Below are 27,063 nucleotides of genomic sequence, written 5' to 3' on the forward strand. Positions count from 1 at the left end.
CTGAGAGTTTCGTGGATCTGACTGACACTTTCCAGGTTTAGGAAAGGCTAGGACTGTTGGGTGGTTTCAAGAATGAGAGAAGTAAGCTTCTGAGAATAGCCGGCTGAAATATGTCAGTAGTAAATTCAGAGCTTTCTTGCTTAGGTGTTTAAGCAACATGTAGTATATTCCGACAGACACTGGTGCACAATTAGTTGACCGGTTTATTGAGCTCTCTAGTTCTGGTAATGTACAAGGTTAGTTATATGAAAGCGATGCAAATGTAGGGAAGTTCAGCTTACATTTTCCCACATTGGCCCTTTCCTGTTTAAAGGCAGGCTCATATGCTGATGTGGCTGATATTTGAGAAAAGCATTCTGCCAGGGCATTCGCAATTTCCATTGGAGAGGAAAACTCTTTACCCTTACAAGTTAGAATAGGCATTAATTCTGGTATTTTCCATTCTGCTTCTTGATTTTGTTCCATATTTTTATACTCTCTGTATTTTTAGTAATAGTCGAAGCAAACCGGATCCAAGAGTCTATTTTCGCCTTTTTCTGCATGTAACGTACCTTGGCTTTAAGTTTCTTAATTAATCAGGTTGTCTGTCATGTAGGTTAGTGCAAATGCATCATTTTAATTAATTAATCATTGTAATTAATTACATTGGCATCGTATTGGTTATATCTCATATTGTGAATGAGAGTTGCCACAAAGAGTTGCCATGGTATTGTACTATCAGGAATAAATAACACTTCACCAGTGGAGAAGACTATTGTTATTTATTCTCAGCGGATACCACCACCCAGACGGCACCCACCTAAGAGAAGCCAACAAGCTTTGAAATGGTGCTGTCTGGGTGGTGGTATCCACCGAGAATAAATAACAATAGTCTTTTCAACTGGTGTGAAGTGTTATTTATTTGAGGTAGTACAATACCATGGCAACTCGTTGTGAAGGCATTCACAATATCAGATATAACCAAAAGGATGCCAATGTAATTAATTAATTCAACTACGTTGGTAGATAACTATGCTAAAATGATGCATCTGCACTAACCTACATGACAGTCATTCTACATCCTAGCATGAGGCCTTTGCCCTTAAACACTTTATAATCAGGTTTTCTGTTGTTGAGTGCTTGCAAAAAACATTCCATGTTTTATTCTGTTCTTTATTAGCATCACGGCATGCACCATCCTACCAAATATCGATATATCTGCGAGGACCAACTCTGGCCTTGGGTATGGTACTGGTTTCAGCTGTTATTATCTGTGTAGTAATGTGGTCGGTAACATCAACAATAGGCTGGATTTTGAAAACTTGATCATCGAAGGAAATTGCATCAGTGAACTTGTTCCAATCTGCCTTGAAGAATTTCAATTTTGTGGAACTGGCTATATGTGAGGTTCTGTTTGCTTGCAATTTGAAATTAATCAGGAAATGGTTTATGTTCAGTGGGTTAATTGAAACCCACTGAACTTCTTACTATTGAATACACCATGAATTGTCAAATTAATAGAGCAAGCTTATCTGTGAAAAGATCTAAACCTCCCAAGCACTTCCTAATTCATTCACAAATATACGTGGTCTCAATTCTAATCTCAACGATGTCCATTTCCACTTGCAGTCTGCCAAACCCCATGTACTATTTCTGACAGAATCTCAGTTATCGGTTGATTCAACTACTGGTCATATCAAATGCCCAAATTATTTTCTGTATGATTCCTTTCACCTCAAAGGTGGTACTTGTGCATATGTCCGTTCTGATATTCCCTGTTTGAGGTATTGCTCAAAACATCAAAGGCAGATATTGTTGGGATATCAGAGACGTGGTGTCACACAGATATAAGGGATGCAGAAATGCAATTTGGGGAGTACAACGTCTACAGAAAGGATAGACAGGATAGGAAGGGGGGAGGGGTTATGCTATTAGTTAAGAAACACATAAAAACCAAGGAAGTGAAGCCAGTCGACATCGCTGGACAGTGCAGTGTTGAGTCAGTTTGGTGTGACATAAGCATTGGGAGATCAAAATTGAGAGTAGGAGTGTGCTATAGGCCTAATGACTCTGACGAGTATAATAAGGAACTGTACAGGGAAATAGAGTGGGCCAGTAAATCAGAGAGTCTTATAATGGGAGATTTTAATTTCCCAGATATTGACTGGAATTTGGGGGCTGGTTACTCACACACTAGCAGGGCTTTTGTGGATTTATTGGATGACTGTTTTCTACATCAGCATGTTCGGGAGGCAACTAGAGGGAGTAATACTCTTGATTTGATTATCAGCAGTGATTCTTCATGCATTAAGAATCTGCAGATAAATGAACCACTAGGTGGCAGTGATCACAGTGTGCTGAAGTGGGATTTACTGAAAGAGGTAACTACCATTAGGGGTAAAGGGAAGGGTTATTGCTTCCGTAAAGGCGACTACGATGGACTGAGACAGTATTTAAATTCTATACAGTGGGACCAACTGATGATGTTACCAACAGCAAATTCAAAATGGGAAGCATTCAAAGAACTTATCTTGGAAGCTACTAGGCTTTACATACCAACTAAGAAATATTGTTCAAGGTTTAGGCCAAAATGGATGTCAGATGAACTAATGAGGCATATGGCAGAGAAGAAAAATGCATGGGATACTTACAAATTAACACATGACACAGAAGCCTATGATAGATACAAGTTGATATGCAACCAAGTTACAAAGGAGGTTAGGCAGGCGAAGGCAGATTACGAGAAATCCTTGGCAAGGGATGCAAAGAAAAACAGCAAAGAGTTCTTTACTTATGTAAACTCTAGAAGGAAGGGGATGAATCAGATTGGTCCAATTGATATTGATGGGTCAACTGTTGATGATCCTGCTCAGGTAGCTAACAAACTAAATGAAGACTGCTACACAAATTGGAGCAGTGTGACATTGGAGGCAAATTGCTGCTATGGATAAAGGGGTGGTAGAGGGGGAGAAGACAGAGAGTGGTAATCAATGGACACTGCTCATCGTGAACTTATGTTATTAATGGAGTCCCTCAGGGCTCAGTGTTGGGTCCATTATTGTTTTCTGTATTTATAAATGATATTGATGATGGTATATCAAGCTTAATGTCCAAGTTTGCAGATGATACAAAGGTTGGCAGGGTTGTCAAGGACACTACTGACACTATGCTGCTGCAACAGGATCTGGAAAGGTTGAGCAGATGGACTGAGGGGTGGCAAATGAAGTTTAACATTGACAAATGTAAAGTACTACACATGGGAAAAAGCAACCCCAGAGCAACGTATCAACTCTGTGGTACTACACTGACAGTGGTAGAGAATGAAAGGGACTTGGGGGTGATTTTGCAGGCAGATATGAAGTTCTCTGAGCAGTGCAGACGGGCTGCAAGAGTAGCTCATGGAGTATTGTCAATGATATACAGGAATTTTTCCAGCAGGGACAAGGAGGTGATTATTCCATTGTATAAGGCAATGGTCAGGCCACACCTAGAGTACTGTATACAGGTCTGGAGGCCTCATTTCAAGAAGGATGTAGAGCTGCTGGAACGAGTACAGAGAAGGGCAACAAGATTAGTGAATGGAACAACGGGGTGCTCTTACGAAGAAAGGCTTAAGTTTTGCAAATTACAGTGTCTGGAGACTAGGCACCAGCGAGGTGATCTGATAGAGGTGTATAAAGCCTTGAATGGTTTATGCATGCTCAATGCTGATGGGATTCTTCCTCTAGCTCAGAAAAATCACCTGAGAGGGCATAAATTCAAATTGAGGAAAGACAGATGTAGGATAGACGTGCGGAAATTTGCCTTTAGCCAGCGGGTGGTTGGTTGGTGGAACAGACTGCCATCCCTTGTGGTGGAGGTTGATAGCCTAAATAAGTTTAAGGCTCAGCTGGACAGGTATTTTGAACGAACAGAGGGGTGAAGTGGAAGTGGGTTTTTTTTTTTTTTTTGGCTGATGCTGCATAAGCTTGCTTTCTTGCATCAAATGCCTTTACTAATGCTAATGCTAATGCTAAAACTCCACTAATCACTCGGAGCTCTTTGCCTTCCTCTCTTTGCAACTTGACTTTCTCCAGTCCAACTTTCCTAATAGTGAAGTAATTTGCCTTGTTGATTTTAATATTTCACAACTCCAGCTGGCTTCCAATTATCGTCCCATTACAATTTCTTCTACTCTTTCTAAGTAATGGAGTAATCAATTAACCGCCAACTCTTAAACTACCTAGAAACCTTCTGTCTGATCAATGATCACCAGTATGGATTTTGTCAGTGTCTATCCACTGGTGATATTCTGGCTTATGTTACCCATTCATGGACTAATTCAATGGAAAGGTTTGGTGAAATACAAGTAGTTGCTCTTGACATCTCAAAGGGTTTCGATCATGTTTGGCATAAAGGTCTTCTAAACAAGCTTCCAACTTATGGTTTGCCAACTGTTTTTAGTAATTGGTTATCCAGTTTTCTCTCTGATCGCTCTCTGAGAGTGATGGTGGATGGCTCTCTGTCTTCTAACTTCTCCACTAATGCCGACATCCCCAAAGGTCCAGTTCTTTCTCCCACTCTTTTCCTCTTGTATATTAATGACCTTCTTCCACTGACTGGAAATCCTATACATAGTTTTGCTGGTGACAGCACATTCATTCCACTTTCCATTTTGAGAAACCTTGACCTGCTCAATCAGCTTCAACTTCTCGAAAATCTGCTACCAATTCCTTAAATACTGATCTTCAGGTAATTCTCCAGTGGGGCAAACACAACTTAGTTGATTTCAACCCTTCTAAAACTCAGTCTTGCATATATATCTCGCAAAAAGGATTCTTCTGCTCCTATGCTTATCTTTAGTGACACTCTGATTTCTGGGCAAAATGATATATCTCTTCTTTCGTCTTCTCAACCTCCAAACAAATATCTTCTTTTGTCTTCTCAACCTTCAACCCAAGCACGGTACTAAGTACTATAGTATGATTTTTTAGTGTTTCTCACCAACCATTGAAGTAAAAACTGAAAGACGAAAAACCAAATTCTTAAAATTTTAATATTTACAATAAATTTATTTACAAACAAAACAAAATACCATATTACTGATGATAGTAATTTTAAAATAAGACAACTGTGATATACCGTAAATATACAAGGTGATAATACAAATACTGAATTTAAAATACAATAAAATATACTAGGTTAAAAACGCTAAAATACTAACTGAAGCTTTCAAAGGCTTCTGCCTTCTTTCTCAACAGTGTGCTTCTATTCTGCGGTGCATCATTAAATACCAGCAGGTTCGCGGTGCATCTCACGTAAACGTATACTGTTCCCGTCGGAACCAGAAGTGGCTCGGGAGCGTTTCAGGCAAAAACGTTCATCTGCCTCCAAGGATTACCGCCTCAAAGAGGGGATGAATGCGTGTCCCCTATCTCTATTTATATTATTCTCAATAGAACTAATTCGTAAGCTCTCGAGCCACTTGCGGTCCCAAAATCTATGCGCCCGATCAGTGATAACAGCTTCGTCTGGGGAGATTTGATGTTGCTTCTCCCAGAAATGTTCAGCTATGGCAGATTTACCATAGTCTGCATTTCTTATTGCATTTGTGTGCTCCCCTCGACGATCTTTGAGACGCCGTTTTGTTTCTCCCACATAACATTCCCCACACTCCGGGCATTTAATACTATATACGACCCCACTTACATTTTCTTTTAAGACAGGGTCCTTGACCTGTGACACAATTGTGTGCAGCTTCCTGCCTGGGAGCTGCACACAACGTGTCTGGTAATTCCTTAATATATGAGCTAAACGTTCGGATAAACACGGATAGTAGGGGATGTATGCGGTGGCTATTGGCGTGAAGGGCTCACTTCTACTCTGCCCTCCACTAATGTATTTCTCTATGATCCTCTGGGGGTAGCCACACTTCAAAAGATCCGCCGTAACATGTTCATACTTCATTTTTTTATCCTCTGAGGTACTACAATGAGATTTTGCCCTATCCACTAATGCTCTTACCACACTGTTCCTGTGATGGTTAGTCTGAGCTGAACTCAGCTCAGACTAACCATCCCCAGACGAAGCTGTCATCCCCTAAATCTCCCCATACGAAGCTGTCATCACTGATCGGGCGCATAGATTTTGAGGCCGCAAGTGGCTCGAGAGCTTACGAATTAGTTCTATTGAGAATAATATAAATAGAGATAGGGGCACACACATTCATCCCCTCTTTGAGGCGGTAATCCTTGGAGGGGATGAACGTTTTTGCCTGAAACGCTCCTGAGCCACTTCCGGTTCCGACGGGAACAGTATACATTTACATGAGATGCACCGCGAACCTGCTGGTATTTAATGATGCACCGCAGAATAGAAGCACACTGTTGAGAAAGAAGGCAGAAGCCTTTGAAAGCATCAGTTAGTATTTTAGCGCTTTTAACCTAGTATATTTTATTGTATTTTAAATTCGGTATTTGTATTACACCTTGTATATTTACGGTATATCACAGTTGTCTTATTTTAAAATTACTATCATCAGTAATATGGTATTTTGTTTTGTTTGTAAATAAATTTATTGTAAATATTAAAATTTTAAGAATTTGGTTTTTCGTCTTTCAGTTTTTACTTCAATGGTTGGTGAGAAACACTAAAAAATCATAGTATGAATATACCCAACCCCAGAGGCCTATTTGAAGAATTGCTAAGTACTATAGGCTCTAATACCTCTCGTGTGTGGTTTACATTACCCTGACTTCTAATCTCTCTCTTGGCACATTACACAAGCACATTACAAATATTGCTTCCTCTGCATTTTAAAACCTTGGTTTTCTCTTTCGCTCTAGGCGTTACTTTTCTTCCAAACAGCTTCTCACTCTGTATACATTGCAAATCCGCCCTGCCATGCAATATTGTTCCCACATCTGGGGTGGTGCCCACAAAACCTCTCTCAGTCTTCTTGACTCCATTCAGAAGAAGGCAGTTAGGTTAATTAATGATTAATTTCTAACAAAGTCTCTCCATTCGCTGTCTCACAGACATACTGTTTCTGCTGCATGCCTCTTCTACAGATACTTCCATAGGCACTGTTCTTCTGAATTGGCTTCTATAATTCCTGCTCCCTCTTTCAAAACAGTCTGAACACGTGTCGCCACCAGCCAACATCCATTTACTGTCCAACTTCAAACTCTAGAACCAACTTTCATCTTCCTCGTTTATTCATTTAACTGCCATTTTCTGGAACAACCTTCTGTCATACGTATTTCCTGAAAATTACAGTCTACAGAAGTTCAAGTCCAATATCTTCTTTCGTCTTCTCAACCTCCAAACAAATATCTTCTTCTTCTTCTCAGCCTCCAAACAAATATCTTCTTCTCAAACTCCAAACAAATATCTTCTTCTCAACCTCCATACAAATATCTTCTCAAACTCCAAACAAATATCGTCTTCTCAACATCCAAACAAATATCTTCTTTCGTCTTCTCAACCTCCAATCCAAGCACGGTACGAAGTACTATAGGTTCTAATACCTCTCGTGTTAGTGGTTTACATTAAAAAAAAAAAACGAACCACTGAATAATTGAGAAAAATTTTGTGGAACATTGATACGTCTATGGCAGTAGATACTCCAGTCGGAAAGTGAATATAAGTGTCATCAGCGCCAGTGTTTAATAACTTGAGATTCTGGTTATCAACTGTTGCAATGAGTTTTCCTCTTTTATCTATCTGGGGAAATCCCCCACATAGGCTGGTCCAATAAAGCAAAAGAAAATGTCAGCGACTTGCTGAATTTTTTTTCATTTCCCAAGTTACGCCTTCAAGTAACTTTACAACAAATTTTCACACCATAAACAAAAACAGAACAGATCCATATGAAAGGATTATAACCTTATGCTAACATAGATCCATACGAAAGGGTTATAACCTTATGCAAACATTATTGAAATTAAAATTGGTGATTCAAAGTAAGCGCATGGTGGGCAAATTCAGAAGTTCCTGGATGACTTGAGGAAACAGAATTAACAAGAAATTTTAACCTCTGTTCTAGATTACATTGGGTACAAGATATACTAAAAACCAAGTTGTGTCTTTGGTTTACACTATTTCTTATATCCAATGCAGAATATGAAAAGTCTATGAAAGGACTGTGATTTTAATACTGTTCAAGTTTTAATATAGGTCAAGCAATTATTATATATTTAGTTTTTTTTAAATAAGTTTACAAGGGTTCTATACCACTGATTTATATAATCACTGTTCTATACTACTGATCTATACACTAACCAGAAAACCTTGGTTTCTAAATTTCTGTTTCACTATGGCCTAATGTTCTGCATTATTTAGTTTTGGAGATTGTGTATGGTTCTGTCTGATTTTGTATCCAGGCTGTTTACATCGGTCTAGTTTCATCCTTCCTTTTTTCGGAAAAGTGGGGCATCCAATGTCCATATCGTCTTCTGCATGCTAATCTAGGATTGTCTCATCCTGCAGGGTACCAGTATCAATATCCATATTTGCTGAGCATCGTTGGTCTGAATTTTTTGGGGGTGATGCTTTTAATTTTGAAGTTTTTGACAAAGAATCAGAAGCAGTTGGTGGGACTGTTAGCAGAGTATTGCTAGCAGAAGTTACTTGACATTATTCTGTAGGTCATTGCTGTGGGGATGATTGAGCCCAATCAGCAATTGAGATGGATGGTGGTACTGTTACTGCCATTTCTTGCCGTTGACAGGTATTTTTTGGTTGCTGCAGCATACATGAGGTGTATGATACAAAGGTTGGCAGGGTTGTTAATGACAGTAAAGGCAGTGTGCTAAGAAGTGGCAACTGAAGTATAACCTTGACAAATGCAAAGTACTGCATATGGGTAGAAGTAACCCCAGAGAAACGTACCAACTGTGTGGTACTATACTTAAGGTGGTAGAAAATGAAAAAGACCTGGGAGTAATTGTGCAGGCAGATATGAAGTTTTCTGAGCAATGCAGACAGGCTCGCAGGTGATGAGGTTTTGTCAATGATATATAGGAATTTGGCTAGTTGGAAAAAGGAGGTGATTATCCATCTGTATAAGGCAATGGTCAGGCCACACCTTGAGTACTGCGTACAGGTCTGGAGGCCTCATTTTAGGAAGGATGTAGATTTACTTGAGCGTGTACAGAGAAGGGCAACAAGATTGGTGAGGGGAATGAAGGGATCCTCTTACCAAGAGAGGCTTAAGTTCTGCAAATTGCAGTGGCTGGAGACTAGGCACCTGCGCGGTGATCTGATTGTGGTGTATAAGGCCTTGAATGGGTTGAGCACGCTGAATTCTGATGGGATCCTTCCATTTGTTCAGATTACGAACCTAAGGGGGCATAAATTCAAATTAAGAAAGGACAGATGTAGAATAGATGTGCGGAAATTTGCCTTTAGCCAGCGGGTGGTTAATTGCTGGAAAAAACTTCCATCTGTCATTGTGGAAGTTGATAGGTTGAATAAATTTAAGGACAAACTGGACAGGCATTTGGAGGGAATGGTGTGATTTTTTTTTTTTTTTTTTTTGGCTAATGCTGAATAAGCTCATACACATGCTTTCTTGCATCATATGCCACTACTACTACTACATAATTTTTGGCATGTTAAGCATAACTTTCTTCCTGATAGGTAACCTTTTGTTCAACTTTGTATTTTTGGATCTTTTTTCTTACACTCCAGAGTTCGCATGCTTTTGAATACACTGGATGCTGGCCTTTACAATTTGGACATTGTGGCATTTCTGCAGTGCAGTCAGTTTGTGTACGAGCTTTGGAGCTGCAATTCGGGCAGACAGTGTCCGCTCAGCATACTGTTTGCAAGTGTCCAAATTTTTGACACTTGAAACACCTGATTGGTTGGGAACGTACAAACATATTCAGCAATCATGGTATTCAGCTTTCGTATAAGATGGTAAGGTTGGCGTAACGAATGTTAGAATAATGTTTCTAGTTGGAACAAGTTCACCATCTTTTTTAATCATTATTTGTTTTGCCTGGACGACTTTTTGATCTTTTAGTTCTTCAACTAGCTCATTTTCATTAACAGTCATCAGATCCCACTCTGTTATTACTCCTTTGGAACTATTTTGTGTAGCATGAGGGGGTGACCTATATAGGTATTCTGCCAAAATTTGATAATTTTAATAGAGTCTGAGAAAGCTGATGTTTAGCTGTTTCAACTAGTAGATCTCCATATAGAAGTCTTTTCGTCATTTTCGGTGAACCAGCAATGCTTTCTAAACATCTCGAATTACAAATGGTGAATAGGCACTCATAGGCTTCGATGAAAGAGTTGTTGTTGTTTGGTTTTTAGGAGCATTAGCAACTAAGGCCATATTGCTCCAGAACATGTGGCGGTCATTCCCTGACCTTTCCGCATCCAAAAGTATTTGGTGGTGACGGGCCCGAACCCGGGTCTAATAAAGAAGCGTGTGCTACGAACTGCTGCTCCTTCCCACCTGGCTATGGAGGCGCCTTGGATGAAAGAGAATGTAATATAAGGAACGTTGGAAATTCCCTGATTCTGATTTTTACGTAGTCTCTTAGATTGTGATACATCATGTTCAGTCTGAATCAGGTAATGAATTGAGCGTCTACAATCAACTGCTGGTTAATTGTCAAAATCCAAGGTTGCTCCTTTTAGAACCAGAGGATAACCTTCCTCCAGGTTATAGGCCCCGCAACGCGGAGGCAGGAGCAATGCCACCAGTGACCAAGCAATAAGAGGTTAGTATGTTATATAGGTTAGTTCAATATACAAGGAAAAGAAAGGTACCTTTGCTTTCTTTTTGGAAAGCTTACTTCTTTATTCAGAAGAGCAGAAATAAAAACATTTTGGAAACAAATTCTAAGTAATCTGAAAACAGAAGAGAAGATACTTTGAAATTCGCTTTGATCACTCGGTTGGCACTCGGAGCCGCTGTTTTTGATAAGAAGCTTGACCCCACCACACCTTCCATCTTCCCTATCCTACCTATATACATTATACATACCATACTAAAATTCAAAATCCCTTATCTTTGGGTGGAACCACACTTCCGTAAGCTTATTGTGTCAGCATTATGTGTCCTAACCAGCAGTTCGAATTCACTTATTTTATTCACGACACTTGACATTAATGTATAAACAATTAAGACTAAGTGTCAGCATTAGCATTAGTAGATGCATATGATGCAAGAAAGGAAGTTTATCCAGCATCAGCCAAACAACAAAAAAAAAAAAAAAAACTTTCCCATTTCACCCCTCCGTTCGTTCAAAGTACCTGTCCAACTTAACTTTATATTTATTTAGGCTATCCACATCCACAGTAAAGGATGGAACTCTGTTCCATGAACCAACCACCCGCTGCCTAAATGGAAACTTCTCCATATCTATCCTACATCTCACTTTCCTCAATTTTAATTTATGCCCTCTTAAATGATTATTCTGAACAAGAGGAAGAATTCCATCAGCACTGAGCATGCTCATACCATTCATGGCTTAATTATACCTCAATCAGATCATCTCATGGTGCCTACACGCCAGACACTGTAATTTGCAAAATTTAAGCCTTTCTTCGTAAGCACAACCCTTTCTTCCATTCACTAAACTTGTTGCCCTTCTCTGTACATGTTCCAACAGCTCTACATCCTTCTTAAAATGAGGCCTCCAGACCTGTATACAGTACTCAAAGTGTGGCTTGAACATTGCCTTATATAAGGGGATAATCACCTCCTTATCCCTGCTAGAAATATTCCTGTATATCATTGACAAGACACTATGAGCTATTCTTGCAGACTGTCTGCACTGCTCAGAAAACTTCATATCTGATTGCACAATTATCCCCAAGTCCTTTTCATGCTCTACAACTGTCAGTGTAGTACCACAGAGATGGTATGCCACTCTGAGGTTGCTGCTTCCCATATGTAGTACTTTACATTTGTCAAGGTTAAACTTCATTTGCCACCTCTCAGCCCATTTGCTCAACTTTTCTAGATCCTGTACTTGATTCTGTTCTCGATCCTGTTGTAGCGGTATACTGTCATTAGAGTCCTTAACAACCCTGCCAACTTTCGTATTGTCTCCAAACTTGAACATTATGCTTGATATACCATCACCAATATCATTTATAAATACAGAAAACAACAATGGACCCAATACTGAATGCTGAGGGACTACACTAATAACATTAGCCCACGATGAGCAGTGTCCATTGATTATCACTCTCTGTCTTCAAACACTCAAACATCCCTTTATCCATAGCAGCAATTTGCCTCCAATGCCACACTGCTCCAATCTGTGCAGCAGTCTTTCATGTGCAACAGTATCAAATGCCTTTCTAAGATACAAATATATGATATCAAATTTATTCACTGCATCCAGTTCCTTTGTGACCACATCATAGTATCCAAACAAATTGGTCAGGCAAGACTTTCCCTTAACAAAACCATGCTGTGTCCGAGCTATAACTGAAGATTTGTCTAGATGATCCTGCAGTGCTTCTTTAACCAGTGCCTCCATTAATTTTCTGGAACGGTAGTTAAACTAACAGTTCTATAATTACTTGTGTTGCCCTTTGATACTCCTTTGTGAATCGGGGTCATATTTGCATATCTCCAGTCCACGGGTACCTCCCCTGAGTTCAAAGAAGCTCTCATAATTATGGCTAAAGGTTTGCTTACTTCCTCTGCTGCCTCTTTTAATATAACTGGATAGATCCCATCCACCCTGGGTGCCTTTTTTATGTTCATCTTCAACAATTTCCCCTCCAATTTCCTCTCAGTTATTACAAAATCATCCATATCACTGCCAGAGTTTAACTCACTTCTGGCATTCCCCTCCCTGAATAACTCCTCATGGGTGAATGTAGATGCAAATTACTCATTTAGTTTGTTTAGCCACATGAGCAGAAACATCAACAGTTGAACCATAATATCCAGTGGACCAATCAGATTTATCCCTTTCCTTCTTGAGATTACATAGGTAAAGAACTCTTTGTTGTTTTTCTTTGCATCCTCTGCCAAGGATTTCTCATAATTTGCCTTTGCATGCCTAACATCCTTTGTGACTTGGTTACAGACAAGTTTTCATGTATCATAGGCTTCCATGTCACCCATTAAATTTCATGTACACCATGCATTTTTCTTCTCTGCCATATGTCTCATTAGTTCATTTGACATCCATTTAGGCCTAAACCTTGAAAAATATTTCATAGTTGGTATGTAAACTTAGCAGTTTCCAAGATAAATTCTTTGAATGATGCCCATTTTGAATTTACAATTGGTAATATCATCAGTTGTTCCCACTGTACACAATTTAAATACTGTCTCAGACCAACGTAGTCACCTTTATGAAAGCAAAAACCCTTCCCTTTACCATTGATGGTTGTTACCTCTGAGTAAATCCCACTTCAGCACACTGAAGTGGGATTTACTCAGATCACTGTGATTTACTCAGATTTACTGTGATCACTGCCACTTAGTGGTTCCTTTATCTGCAGATTCTTAATGCATGAAGAATCACTACTGATAATCAGATCAAGAGTATTGCTCCCTCTAGTTGCCTCCCAAACATGCTGATGTAGAAAACAATGATCCAATTAATCCACAAAAGCCTTGCTAATGTGTGAGTGACCTACCCATAAATTCCAGTCAATATCTGGGAAATTAAAATCCCCCATTATAAGACTCTCTGATTTACTGCTCCACTCTGTTTCCCTCTACATTTCCTTATTATACTCATCAGAGTCATTAGGCCTAGAAGACACTCCTACTCTCAATTTTGATCTCCCATTGCTTATGTCACACCAAACTGACTCGACACTGCAGTGTCCAGCGATATCGACTGGCTTCACCTTGGATTTTATGTGTTTCTTAACTAAATGTATAACCACCCCACCACCTGCCTCCCTTCCTATCCTGTCTATACTTCCTGTACACATTGTACACCTGAAATTCCAGTTCTGCATTCCTTATATCTGTGTGACATAACGTCTCTGATATCCCAACAATATCTGCATTTGATGATCTGAGCAATATCTGAAATGCATCAAATTTATTTACCAAACTCCTAGTATTGGTGTACATGAAAGTATACATGCACCTGTTCCTATTCTTAGCTACCCTAACACGACCCATGTGTTTACTTGTACTGCAATGACTCCCACCAGTCTATGAAATATCCTGCATCTTGTTTTGCAGGCTGCTGCTTATTCCAATAGAAGCAGTGCAAGAATCACTTTCACCTCTGCCAGTGGCTACTGTTATTCTATTAGTCCTTGTATCCCCTCCACCAAGCTAGCAGTTAACGAACACATGTTAAACTAACAGGTCTGCAGTTACTGCTGTCACCATTTGACCCCCTTGCTGAATTGGTGATACATTTGCACACCTCCATTCGTCAGGGACCTCCCCTAAATCCAAGGAAGCACACATAATTATAACTGAGGTTTTGCTTGCTTACTTTACTGCCTCCTTTAATATATCTGGATAGATACCATACACCCCAGGTGCCTTTTTTATGATTAACTTCAATAATTTCTCCTCCACTTTGCTCTCAGTTATTACAAAATCACTTAGCACCCTATTAGCATTTGATAAACGTCTGGCACTCCCCTCATTGAATAACTCCTCATGTGTCAAACTAGATGCAAAATACTCATTCAGTTTATCAGCTACCTGAGCATGATCACCAAGCGTCAACCCATCTATTTCAAGTGGTCCAATCTTATTCATCCATTTCCTTCTAGAGTTTACATAAATAAAGAAATCTTTGCTGTTTTTCTTTGCATCCATTGCCAAAGATTTCTCGTAATTTGCCTTCGCCTGCCTAATTGCATTTCAATAGAAGCAGTGCAAGAATCACTTTCACCTCTGCCCGTGACTACTGTTACTCTATTAGTCCATGTTTCTCCCCAAGCTAGCTGTTTTCCAACTCACCTAACTCTTCCTCGATAGCATCAGTAAATAATCTTGCACCCTTCTATTTAAGTGTATCCCATCCCTGAAAAGCAGTCTCTCCCGTTAACAAGCACAGACCAGGCTGAGAAAAAATTCTACCCCTCGAGCCTTGCACAGTCTCTCCAGGGCCGAATTGATCGAAAAAGCTCTCATCAGATTCTCCCTCCTGTCATGTCTGGGCAGAATTGCAGACACTTTCACATTCAACCCTAACTCGCAACTTTTTTTCAACGTTGACCTGTATGTGTTGACTAAATCTGCAGATCTCTTCCTCTTAATGTTATTAGTTCCAATGTGTAGAACAATATCACCTTTTGGGCCCTTAAAAGATGAGATCTGCAATAATCCGCAAGGCTTTCAGCATATAATCATTCCTATCGTGCCTGGGCAGAATTGCAGACACACAGACTTTGTAACCTAACTTGCTGCATTTCTTTAGCATGGTCCTATATTTTTTTTAACAAATGATCAGATCGTGTATGCTTAATATAATTAGTCCCCAAATGAATAATTATATTCCCCCCCCTTAAAATTTGACAGTCTGTTAGTGACATCATTAATAGCTGCTCCTAGCAGACATACCCCATTTCCAGTCCATCTATCCTTAAAAAAACATATTTCCTGTTTCCCTGACAATGGAGTCTCCTAATAGAACTAAGTCCTTTTGAAAGAGAGTAGTTTTCACTTGGTAACACTGCTCTGGGGTCAGAATCAGGAGTGCATCAATTGGTAGGTTACTAGAGTCTTATTTTTGATGGTTTTAAATTATCACTACAAAGCCTATTTATACATTTTTCAATATTGTATAACAGTCTACATTCACGATCACGTGCATCAGTTTCTTCCAATGCTCCCCCTCACGATGGCTATAGCTTCATGAGTTTGCTGTTTTGTAACTAGAATTTGTCCGGGTTCATCTTCATTAGCATTAGTAGAGGCATATGATGCAAGAAAGCAAGCTTAATCGGCATCAGCCAAATAAAAAAAAAAACAAAAAAAAAAAAAAAAACAACCACTACTCCCATTTCACCCCTCCGTTCGTTCGAAATACCTGTCCAGCTGAGCCTTAAATTTGTTTAGGCTATCAATTTCAACAACAAGTGATGGAAGTCTATTCCACAAACCAACTGCCCGCTGGCTAAAGGCAAATTTCTGCACATCTAACCGACATCCGTCCTTCCTAAATTTGAATTTATGCCCTCTCAGGTGATGATTCTGAGCAAGAGGAAGAATCACATCGGCATTGAGCATGCTCAAGCCATTCAAAACCTTAGACACCTCTATCAGATCACCTCGCCGATGCCTAGCCTCCAGACTCTGTAATCTGCAAAACTTGAGCCTTTCTTCGTAAGAGCAACTATTTGTTCCATTCACTAATCTTGCTGCCCTTCTCTCTATTCATTCCAGCAGCTCTACATCCTTCTTGAAATGAGGCCTCCAGACCTGTATACAGTACTCAAGGTGTGGCCTGACCAATGCCTTATACAAGGGAATAATCACATCCCTATCTCTGCTAGAAAAATTCCTGTATATCATTGACAAGACACCATGAGCTACTCTTGCAGCTCGTCTGCACTGCTCAGAGAACTTCATATCTGCCTGCACAATTACCCCCAGGTCCTTTTCATTCTCTACCACTGTCAGCGTAGTACCACAGAGTTGATACGTTGATCTGGGGTTACTGTTTCCCATATGTAGTACTTTACATTTGTCAATGTTAAACTTCATTTGCCACCTCTCAGCCCATCTGCTCAACCTTTCCAGATCCTGTTGCAGCAGCATAGAATCAGTAGGGTCCTTAACAACCCTGCCAACCTTTGTATCGTCTGCAAACTTGGACATCAGGCTTGATATACCATCATCAATATCATTTATAAATACAGAAAACAACAATGGACCCAACACTGAACCCTGAGGAACTCCACGAATAACATTAGTCCACGTTGAGCAGTGTCCCTTGATTACCACTCTCTGTCTTCTGCCACTCAACCATCCCATTATCCATAGCAGCAATTTGCCTCCAATGCCACACTGCTCAAATTTGTGCAGCAGTCTGCCATGCGCAACAGTATCAAAAGCCTGTCTAAGATCCAAATATATAATATCAAAGTTATTCCCTGCATCCAGTTCTTTTGTGACTACATCATAGTATCCAATCAAATTGGTCAGACAAGACCTGCCCTTAACAAAACCATGCTGTGTCTAAGCTATAACTGAATTCTTGTCTAGATGATCCTGCAGTGCTTCTTTAACCAGTGCCTCCACTAATTTTCCTGGACCCGAAGTTAAACTAACAGGTCTATAATTACTTGTGTCAGCCTTTGATCCTCCTTTGTGAATTGGGGTTACATTTGCACATCTCCAGTCTATGGGTACCTTGCCTGAGTCCAAAGAAGCTCTCATAATTATGGCTAGGGGTTTGCTTACTTCCTTTGCTGCCTCCTTTAATATAACTAGATAGATCCCATCCACCCCGGGTGCCTCTTTTATGTTTATCCTCAACAATTTCTTCTCCACTTTCCTCTCAGTTATTAGAAAATCATCTAGCTCACTGCCAATGTTTGCTTCACCTACGACATTCCCCTTCCTGAATAACTCCTAATGAGTGAATGTAGATGCAAAATACTTGTTTAGATTGTTAGCCACATGAGTAGGATCCTGAACTGTTGAACCATCAACATCCAGTGGACCAATCTGATTCATCCCTTTCCTTCTTGAGTTTAAATAGGTAAAGAACTCTTTTTCTGTTTTTCTTTGCATCCTTTGCCAAGGATTTCTCATAATCTGCCTTTGCCTGACTAATCTCCTTTGTGACTTGGTTACAGACCAACTTATTTCATAGGCTTCCATGTCACCCATTAATTTGTATGTATCCCATGCATTTTTCTTCTCTGCAATATGTCTCATTAGTTCATCTGACAACCATTTAGGCCTGAACCTTGAACAATATTTCTTGGTTGGTATGTAAAGCCTGGTAGCTTCCAAGATTAGTTCCTTGAATGCTTCCCATTTTGAATGTGCTGTTGGTAACATCATCAGTTGGTCCCACTGTATAGAATTTAAATACTGTCTCAGACCATCGTAGTCGCCTTAACGAAAGCAAAAACCCTTCCCTTTACCTCTGATGGTAGTTACCTCCTTGAGTAAATCCCACTTCAGAACACTGTGATCACTGCCACCTAGTTGTTCATTTATCTGCAGATTCTTAATGCATGAAGAATCACTACTGATAATCAGATCAAGAGTATTACTCCCTCTAGTTACCTCCCGAACATGCTGGTGTAGAAAACAATCATCCAATAAATCCACAAAAGCCTTGCTAGTGTGTGAGTGACCAACCCACAAATTCCAGTCAATACCTGGGAAATTAAAATCCCCCATTATAAGACTCTCTGATTTACTGGCCTATTCTATTTCCCTGTACAGTATCTTATTATACTCATCAGAGTCATTAGGCCTATAGCACACTCCTACTCTCAATTTTGATTTACCTATGCTTATGTCACACCAGACTGACTCGACACTGCCCTGTCCATCGATGTCTGGCTTCACTTCCTTGGATTTTATGTGTTTCTTAACTAATAGCATAACCCCTCCTCCCTTCCTATCCTGTCTATCCTTTCTGTAGACGTTGTACTCCCCAAATTCCAGTTCTGCATTCCTTATATCTGTGTGACACCACGTCTCTGATATCCCAACAATATCTGCCTTTGATGTTTTGAGCAATACGTCAAATTCATCAAATTTATTTACCAAACTCCTAGCATTGGTGTACACGCAGGTATACATGCACCTGTTTCTATTCTTAGCTACCCTAACACAACCCATGTGTTTACTTGTACCGCAATGACTACCAGCAGTCTCTGAAATATCCTGCATCTTGTTTTCCAGGCTTCTGCTCATTCCAATAGAAGCAGTGCAAAAATCTCTTTCACCTCTGCCAGTGGCTACTGTTAATCTATTAGTCTTTGTCTCCTCCCAAGCTAGCAGTTTTCCGACCCACCTAACACTGCCTCGATAGCATCAGCAAATATTCTTGCACCCTTTCTATTTAAGTGTATCCCATCCCTGTAGAAGCAATCTTAACAAGTTAACAATCTTAACCTGTTAACAAGTACAGTCCAGGCTGAAAAAAATTCTACCCCTTGAGCCTTGCACAATCTTTCCAGGGCCGAACTGATCGACAAGGCTCTTATCATATACTCCCTCCTATCGTGTCTGGGCAGAATTGCAGACACTTTCAAATTCAACCCTACTTCACGGCTTTTTTTCAACAGTGACCTGTACTTGTTAAGTAATTCTGCTAGTCTCCTACTCTTAATATCATTAGTGCCAACGTGTACAACTATATCACCTTTTGTGCCCTTAAAAGATGATATCCGCTCTACAACGTCATCAACCTTTGCCCCTGGCAGACATACCCTGGTCCTGTTCCACATATCCTTTTTACAAAGCATGTTCCCCGTTTTCCTGACAATAGAGTCACCAACAACTACTAGTTCATTTTCCTAATCACCGAAATTATCAGTAACAGACTTGGCAATTTCTTCATCTGTTAAAGCTGCAGTAACTTGTAGATCACCATCTATGTCCATGCAATCATCAAACTCCTATTCACCCATGTCTTCAGGCTGTTCAATGTGATCAGTATTGTGAATTAGTTACCCAATGTGAATAATTAATCCACATTTTTTGAAACAGTTGCTAATGTAGGTTTCGGAAACTTCATTCCAGGCACTCACTGTCATATGAAGTGCATCTAGAAGAGTTATCTGCTTTGCGATATCGATGATGTTCCCAAACCTTCATCTAAAGACTGCATGATTATTCGCCACATATTCGTCTATAAAAGGTCTTAAAGGTTTTTATTATCTCCTGGTCAACAGGTTGAATCAGTGACATGGTATTCAAAGGTAGATAAACAAATTCAATGTTTTTGAAAGTGAATTTTGGATGAGCTAGGCAGTTGTCCAAAACAAATGTGTTTTTTTTTTTTTTTTTACCGAATTCCAAATCCCATTTATGAAGATAATCATCAAATAAAAAATCTGTCATCCAAGCATTGGCATTATTGGTATATTCAACACGCAGCTGTTTTACTCCATTAAAACATCTATGTGATTTACTCTTGCCTATAGCTAACGGCTTCATCATGACTGTTCCTATCACGATGTGTGTGTTAAAAGAACTCTAATCCTGTCCTTGATCTTCTTTCCTGCAGATGCAGAGGAATTTTTAAAATCATGGAATGTAGTTCAACCCTATTTCATCTGTATTAAAAATGTCTTCTAAATCTAACGGCTTCATCATGACTGTTCCCATCATGATTGTGTTAAAAGAACTGTAATCCTGTTCTTGATCTTCTTTCCTGCAGATGCAGAGGAATTTTTAAAATTCATGGAATGGCCCTGTAGTACAACCCTATTTCATCTGTATTAAAAATGTCTTCTGGATTATAAGTGCTTAACACAGTTTGCCAAGAGGTTTTCAACCAGGTATCAGCTGCAGAACAATCACAATCCCGTTTTCTCGGTGAAGATTTTCATAAACAATATCATGTGCAGGCAGATATGAAGTTTTCTGAGCAGTGCAGATAGTCTGCAAGAGTAACTCATGGTGTCTTGTTAATGATATACAGGAATTTTTCTAGCAGGGATAAGGAGGTGATTATCCCTTTGTATAAGGCAATGGTCAGACCTCACCTTGAGTACTGTATACAGGTCTGGAGGCCTCATTTTAAGAAGGATGTAGAGCTGTTGGAACGAGTACAGAGAAGGTCAGAAAGATTAGTGAATGGAACAAAAGGTTGCTCTTATGAAGAAAGGCTTAAGTTTTGCAAATTGCAGTGTCTGGAGACTTGGCACCTGTGAGGTGATCTGATTGAGGTGTATAAAGCTTTGAATGGTTTGAGCATGCCCAATGCTGGTGGGATTCTTCCTCTTGCTCAGAATAATCGCCTGAGAGGGCATAAATTCAAATTGAAAAAAGACAGTTGCAGGATAGATGTGCGGAAGTTTACCTTTAGCCAGAGAGTAGTTGATCATTGGAACAAATTTCCGTCTGTCGTTGTAGAAGTTGATAGCTTAAACAGATTCAAGGCAGAACTAGACAAACATTTGGAGGGAGTGGATGAGTGAAATGAGAAGGGTGTGTGTATGTGTGTGTGTATGTGTGTTTTAGCTGATGCTATATAAGCTTGCTTTCTTGCATCATGCACCCTTGCTAATGCTAATGCCTCTCCTTCCATCTTGTCAGCCATCCGGCCATCTCCTTAAACTCTGTGTAGTTTTTCAGCAAAATCATTGTCATTTTGAAGAAGAATGCTACAACTGCCTGGTGAGTATGGACTTGGCACACCCAGGGTTGAGCTGGATATCATCATCATTCTTCTCTTTCTTGGTGATCCCCTTCTACCTCTCCCTCCCTCTCTCTCTCTCTCTCTGTCTCTCTCTCTCTCTCTCAGGGTAACTCAAAATTTTTTTTTTGCCTGGTGCAGCAAAAGTCTCAGGCTTCCTTTCACCATATGTCTAATTTTAATAATAATAATTGGTTGGTGCATTAAATGAGCTGGCCTGTTTGTACCAAACAAACAGAGCTTCATCATCTGTTTGGCATTTCCTTTCAAGCTTCCTTTTTCTGGTATCACTGATCACATTAGTGTTTAATTTGTGATGTGATAATTTTGATAAAGATGACAAAGGCACTCCTAATTTTACTGCCGCTTCCCTTTGAGACATTGCACAAAAAATTCAATTTAACATACATTTCTATAATTCGTAACTTATCTTTTACACTCAAATTCACTCTCTTTCTGTTCGCTGACATTTTTTTTTAGGAAGTAATATTTGAAACACAGTAAAAAAAAAAAATTCTAGGTGGTAGATGACTTTCATCAACCGGTGAAATACCACCACTTTGCTTATTGGAGGCTTGAAGTGGTGAAACCCATGTTTAGTCTCTAGAGCAAAGTTTCCGGCATCCCCCTCTCCCCATACTTCTCCTTTAACCCATGCACGGTACTAAGTACTATAGGTTTTGATACCTTTCGTGCTTGGGGTTTTCATAAAAAAAAAAAAAAAAAAAGATAAGCATCAATCAATAACAAAGCACACGGCAAACAGAAGGAACTAACATGACACACGCAAGTGAGGGTTTAGATATAGAAATGAAGAGAAGATTTCAGATATCGATATTATCGCAAATGCAATAAAATAGAGTTTACTACCCATTTATTGCACTAACAGAATTGCATTAACAAAAAAGCCCATTAAACCAGAAAGTGCTAATTGTTTTATAGTTGTGACATCTATAAATGTGACCTCCAAAAATGTGCTTTAGAAAAATATCAGTGGCATTCACAACTGATCCTTATAACCGAAGATGCGATTCTAATAAACAATGCAAGTGTAGTGCATTTTATTGATTTGAATCGGTTCTTCAAAATTTGATTCTATAAAGTGCCTGATTCAAATAATCAATGATCACTATAACCGATGCTTACTGTATTTGCAACAACCTGCATTGAAGCGACAACCCAAAAAGGGATTTGATGTACATGTGACAATACTGACATTTCCAATCAAAGTTCTCTTCTGATCTACCATTTGGCAGCTTGTTTACATTCGATACATCGCTGCACTGCTCAACACAAGGCTGCTAACAGAATTACCTACTGTCTGTTAAATGAAATAATTTTGAATGGATAACATATTTGCATAATGGGTGCTGTTATCTGATAAAAAATGATATTAATTACTTTAGCCTGATCCCATGGGCATATATATCTGTTTCTAAAGAGCCTAAATCCAAGCACTAACACCATCACCATAGGCACACTAACATATCCACTGTTGACTGAGAAACATAATACTGAGAAGCATTATTTTAAGAAGCTATTTTAATGAATCACTCTCTGACAGAATGCAAATTTCCAAACATCTATCCTATGATGATTATATTTCAATTTAAATTTCTGTCACCATATCTCTGTTTTCAGAAAAAGTAAGAACGCCATTTTAAGTTTTAAACTCTTCAATCAAGTCTATTCAGAGTTATTTAGTTTTCAAGGTGAAATTTACAGAACTGAAGTCATATATGGTAAGAATTTAATTTGTGTCCTCTGATTAATTTTTTAGAAGCATATAAATATATATCTATATATATATATATATATATATCTGTTTATGTTTTTTTGTAACTCTAACATTGGCAATATTACATGATTGCTAGTCACATGTAGATCTTTAACAAGCCCTGCTTCTCTGGTTTCTGCATGTACCAAAGAAGCATTGCAAGGTTCACTTCCCCCTTTGCTTATAGCTGTGTTCAAAATATTAGTATATTAGTCTCACCCCCTACAACAGACTAGCAAGTTTCAGCGATTCCTGTGTCCTTTATAGGGACACATCTGTAGCCAGCCTTTGTTGTAACACCCTCGTCTCCTTTCACCTCCACTGCACTGTTTTGCCACTTCAATATTAAATGATTTGACACACAAGCTTTGATAATTTTCTTGGAATTAAATTTCACTGGATACATTATTAAAAACATTGACCAATATGCTCTAGATGACTTCAAGGGCCAAAGAGGGTCATATTTGAGGATGAAGTTACTGAGCAAGAAACCTTCAACTCAACCCAAACGATGATTACCTGGAAGGGAGCAACAACCTGAACAAAAAGTTTTGTTTGGTTTATTGGTTTTACAGCACATCAGCATCTTGGACCACTCTAGCATATGGATTGATCAGTCCACACAACACGAGTGCCATGAATACATTTACACGCCTACAGAAGTAATACGTAATGGTACAATATGGCCAAAGTTGTGATATGATTAAATACCACAAAAACAATGCGTAATTTTTTCTTCAATCCTATAACTATGTACATAACTTCTTTTATTCAAAGGAAAATGTTCACCAGTGCAGATGATGTATCATAACCTTACATTCTCCATATCTTTTCAATTAAAAGTACTGTCAGGTAGAAATCATCTGAGTTGCCAGATTGCAATCAGAGATTTAAGCATGGGGGATTGTTTTTTTATCTATTTTTCCAGATTTGAAAGGAGAATCACCCAAAGTGCAGGACTCCAGATGTACACTGCCTAAGGCATCTCCTCAAAAAAAAAAAAAAAAAAAAGTGGAGATACTTGTTTTCATTTGTTTAGCTCTCATCAATGTTGTTTTTGTAAATAGTCTGCTGTCATATAATCTGAACTCAACATCTGCTTGGCTTGTCACAATTCTTTCAATATTTGGGATATAGTTATTCTATAGGGAAAACTAAAGCACTGCATAAATTTTCAATTCCAATAGGCACAGTTAACTTACGAAATGGAAAATATTTCAAAAGCCTGCCAAGTGCAACCACATATTTTATTTATTTTATTTTTTTTTTTAAATTTGTTCAACGTTAATTTTCTTTTGTCTCTCTATGGTGATTATGGAATTTTTTGATTCACTTTTCTGCTCTATGAAATATGCAGATAGTTAGCAAAGGTAAACACCAGCAGTGATCTAACTGAAGAATTTAAACTGTAGATACATTATACATTCAAAGAAAAATAAATTCCGTATAACATGACTGATGATTTAATACATAATTTATTAAAAGTAATTTCTTTTAGTATTTTAAACACACAACAATCTGCAACAGTCAAGGAATAAGAGAAAAAATAAAAAGGAAAACAAGAGTTATTTAAAATATTCAGATTAAAAAGTATTTTCTTTAAGAAATGACAACACTGCACTATGTAATGAAATTAGATAAAGAATAATATGTGAAATGTGTTTCTGCACAGTCTCCATTGGACATGCCTAACTCATTATAACATCATGTAACTTGCTGGTAATAAATTTTCAGTAACCCAACATGTGGTGGGAAGTGGCTATTATTTATGATGAAATCCACTTTATAATTTAGATATTTAATATATAATAACTGATTACATAAAATAACCTTACATTCTGGAGCTCAATCCTCAGAAGTGGGCTCTGAAACACAAGACTATTTTCTATAATTAGGCATTTTCTATTAAATATCTAAGTTACAATGCAAATTCAATGCAATGTTATCATTTATAAAAATTGTGAATCCCTGTATTCATAACAATGTCCTTCATCCTTTATATATTTCATTAAAAAGGGTTAGTTGCTACATTCATCATTTCAACTATTACTGCTGTCTTTATCAATAATTTCATATGATACAATTATGCACAGGGCAAACATTAAAATTTCAGATGAATAATAAATTATATATTCAATATTCAAACAAGCAAAAGATTAAAAAACCAACAACAAAAAAAAAAAAAAAAAAAAAAAATATATATATATATATATATATATATATATATAAAGATTACGTGCTTAAAAAGTCATTACAAATTTTATTAATATGTTTTCTTCCCATTTAGCTATATTACAAGTGCACCACATTTTACTTACATGTAATTTTTTCTAAAAATATTAAAATCATTATTATAAAATAATATCATGGGACAAAATTTTCAAAAAGGAATGAAAATATATAAAAGAAATAAACTATAAAATACAAAAATATTTTTGGTCATTTATAACTTCCATCTTTATTTGCTGAATTAAATAGATATTCTATGAAGGCTGGTGTTGCTAACAAATTTAGATAAAAAAAAAATGGATGAAGAACAAAAAATTTTATAAAGCAAACACAAAACAAATTGTGATTTTTAAAAGCTTAAGGATAGTGCTTTACGTACAAGTAATTTTCACTTTGCACAACATGGAAGAATGGGGGGTGCTCTGAGAGCTGAAGTGAGGAAGAAGAATTGAGGGGGAGGATGAGGAATAAAAGTAGTGCATGTCAGTGATATAGCCAAAAGGGAAGAAAAAGACAGTCACCAAAACTCGGACTGTTTTATCAGTCAAAGCCTGAGTGTTTCACAAAAGAGGCAATTCTGAGGAACAACAAATAAGCAAACACCAAAGAGGATGCATGGCTGTCAGAATGAACCAGTGTTGTTACATGATAGCATTTAAAATTTGTAATAAAAATTCTGTGCGCACACTTAAAGCAGCAAAAGAGTTTATCCTATTTTACATAATTTTTTCAGTATATAAAACATTTTTTAATTGTATAATAAAGCTTTATACATATGATAAAAATCAGGTGGATAGAGTTAAAAAAAAAAAAAAAAGCATTCTTTTTTGTCAATTATTATAATTTATATGTTAGATTACTTATCTTAATTTTATTTGATAATAGTAACTAAACAAAATATGAAATGATAACTAAATATATTTTAAAAATACTGTTACTCTTAAACATGCATTACTGTAAATAGTAAATTGGTATTAATTCCATTATTACAAATTAATTTACTTCTCTGAATGCATAACCAAGCAGTTCAAGCAACAAAACATTATTTAATCATGTGGCAGCACTGGTCTAAAGACAAAGGACAAGGAGGGGGGAGGTTTATTGCAATATCATGCAGTGCTTCTGCACAGATGTCACACAGCACTGTTGGCAAGCAGATGGCATTCACATCCATGAGATGGTCAACAAGGCAAACAATACTCTATGCAGCACAATCTCAATAATGCTTTATATATGTTGTGTTGCATTGCACTTTGTGAGGTACATGAAATTGAGCAACAGCAAGAATGACACAATACTGTTCAACGCAATATTTTAAATACTTTGTTTTTCAAAATAACATTGATGAAATAGAAAAGTTATACTTGAACAAAATTTTAATGCAAAATTATACCTTCATTTAGAATTGAGATTTCTCCCCCTCCTACAACAGAAAACTACTAACTAAATAAAGTAAATTTATGTCGTCTAGTCACATTGTTTTCCAGAAATTTTAGGAGTTCTTCTAATAAAGGAATTCATAAGTAATTTTCTAATGTTTTGACAAACAAATCCCTCATAACAGGACAAACTGCAAACATGTTATATGCATTGATAGTTACTTCAACAAATGAACATTATATTATTGTTTTTGCTCACATGCACAATGAGTAAGAAAATATATATAACAAAATGGGATATTAGTATAGGAACAGGTGCATGTACACCAATGTTAGGAGGATAGTTAATAAATTTGATTAGCTTCAAGTGCTAGTCAAGACATCAAAGCCAGATATTGTTGGGATATCAGAGACA

General features: G+C 38.0%; 1 protein-coding gene across 4 annotated transcripts in view; it reads right to left on the reverse strand.

The window, feature by feature from the left end:
- Cadps (calcium-dependent secretion activator 1) overlaps positions 1-27,063 on the reverse strand; it is a 1,208,856-nt gene that overhangs the window by 699,191 nt on the left and 482,602 nt on the right. The gene's annotated exons all lie outside the window — the stretch shown is intronic.

The sequence above is a fragment of the Mastigoproctus giganteus genome, chromosome 2 (genome assembly GCF_048544385.1).
Source record: "Mastigoproctus giganteus isolate SK-2022 chromosome 2, ASM4854438v1, whole genome shotgun sequence".
Taxonomy (NCBI): domain Eukaryota; kingdom Metazoa; phylum Arthropoda; class Arachnida; order Uropygi; family Thelyphonidae; genus Mastigoproctus; species Mastigoproctus giganteus.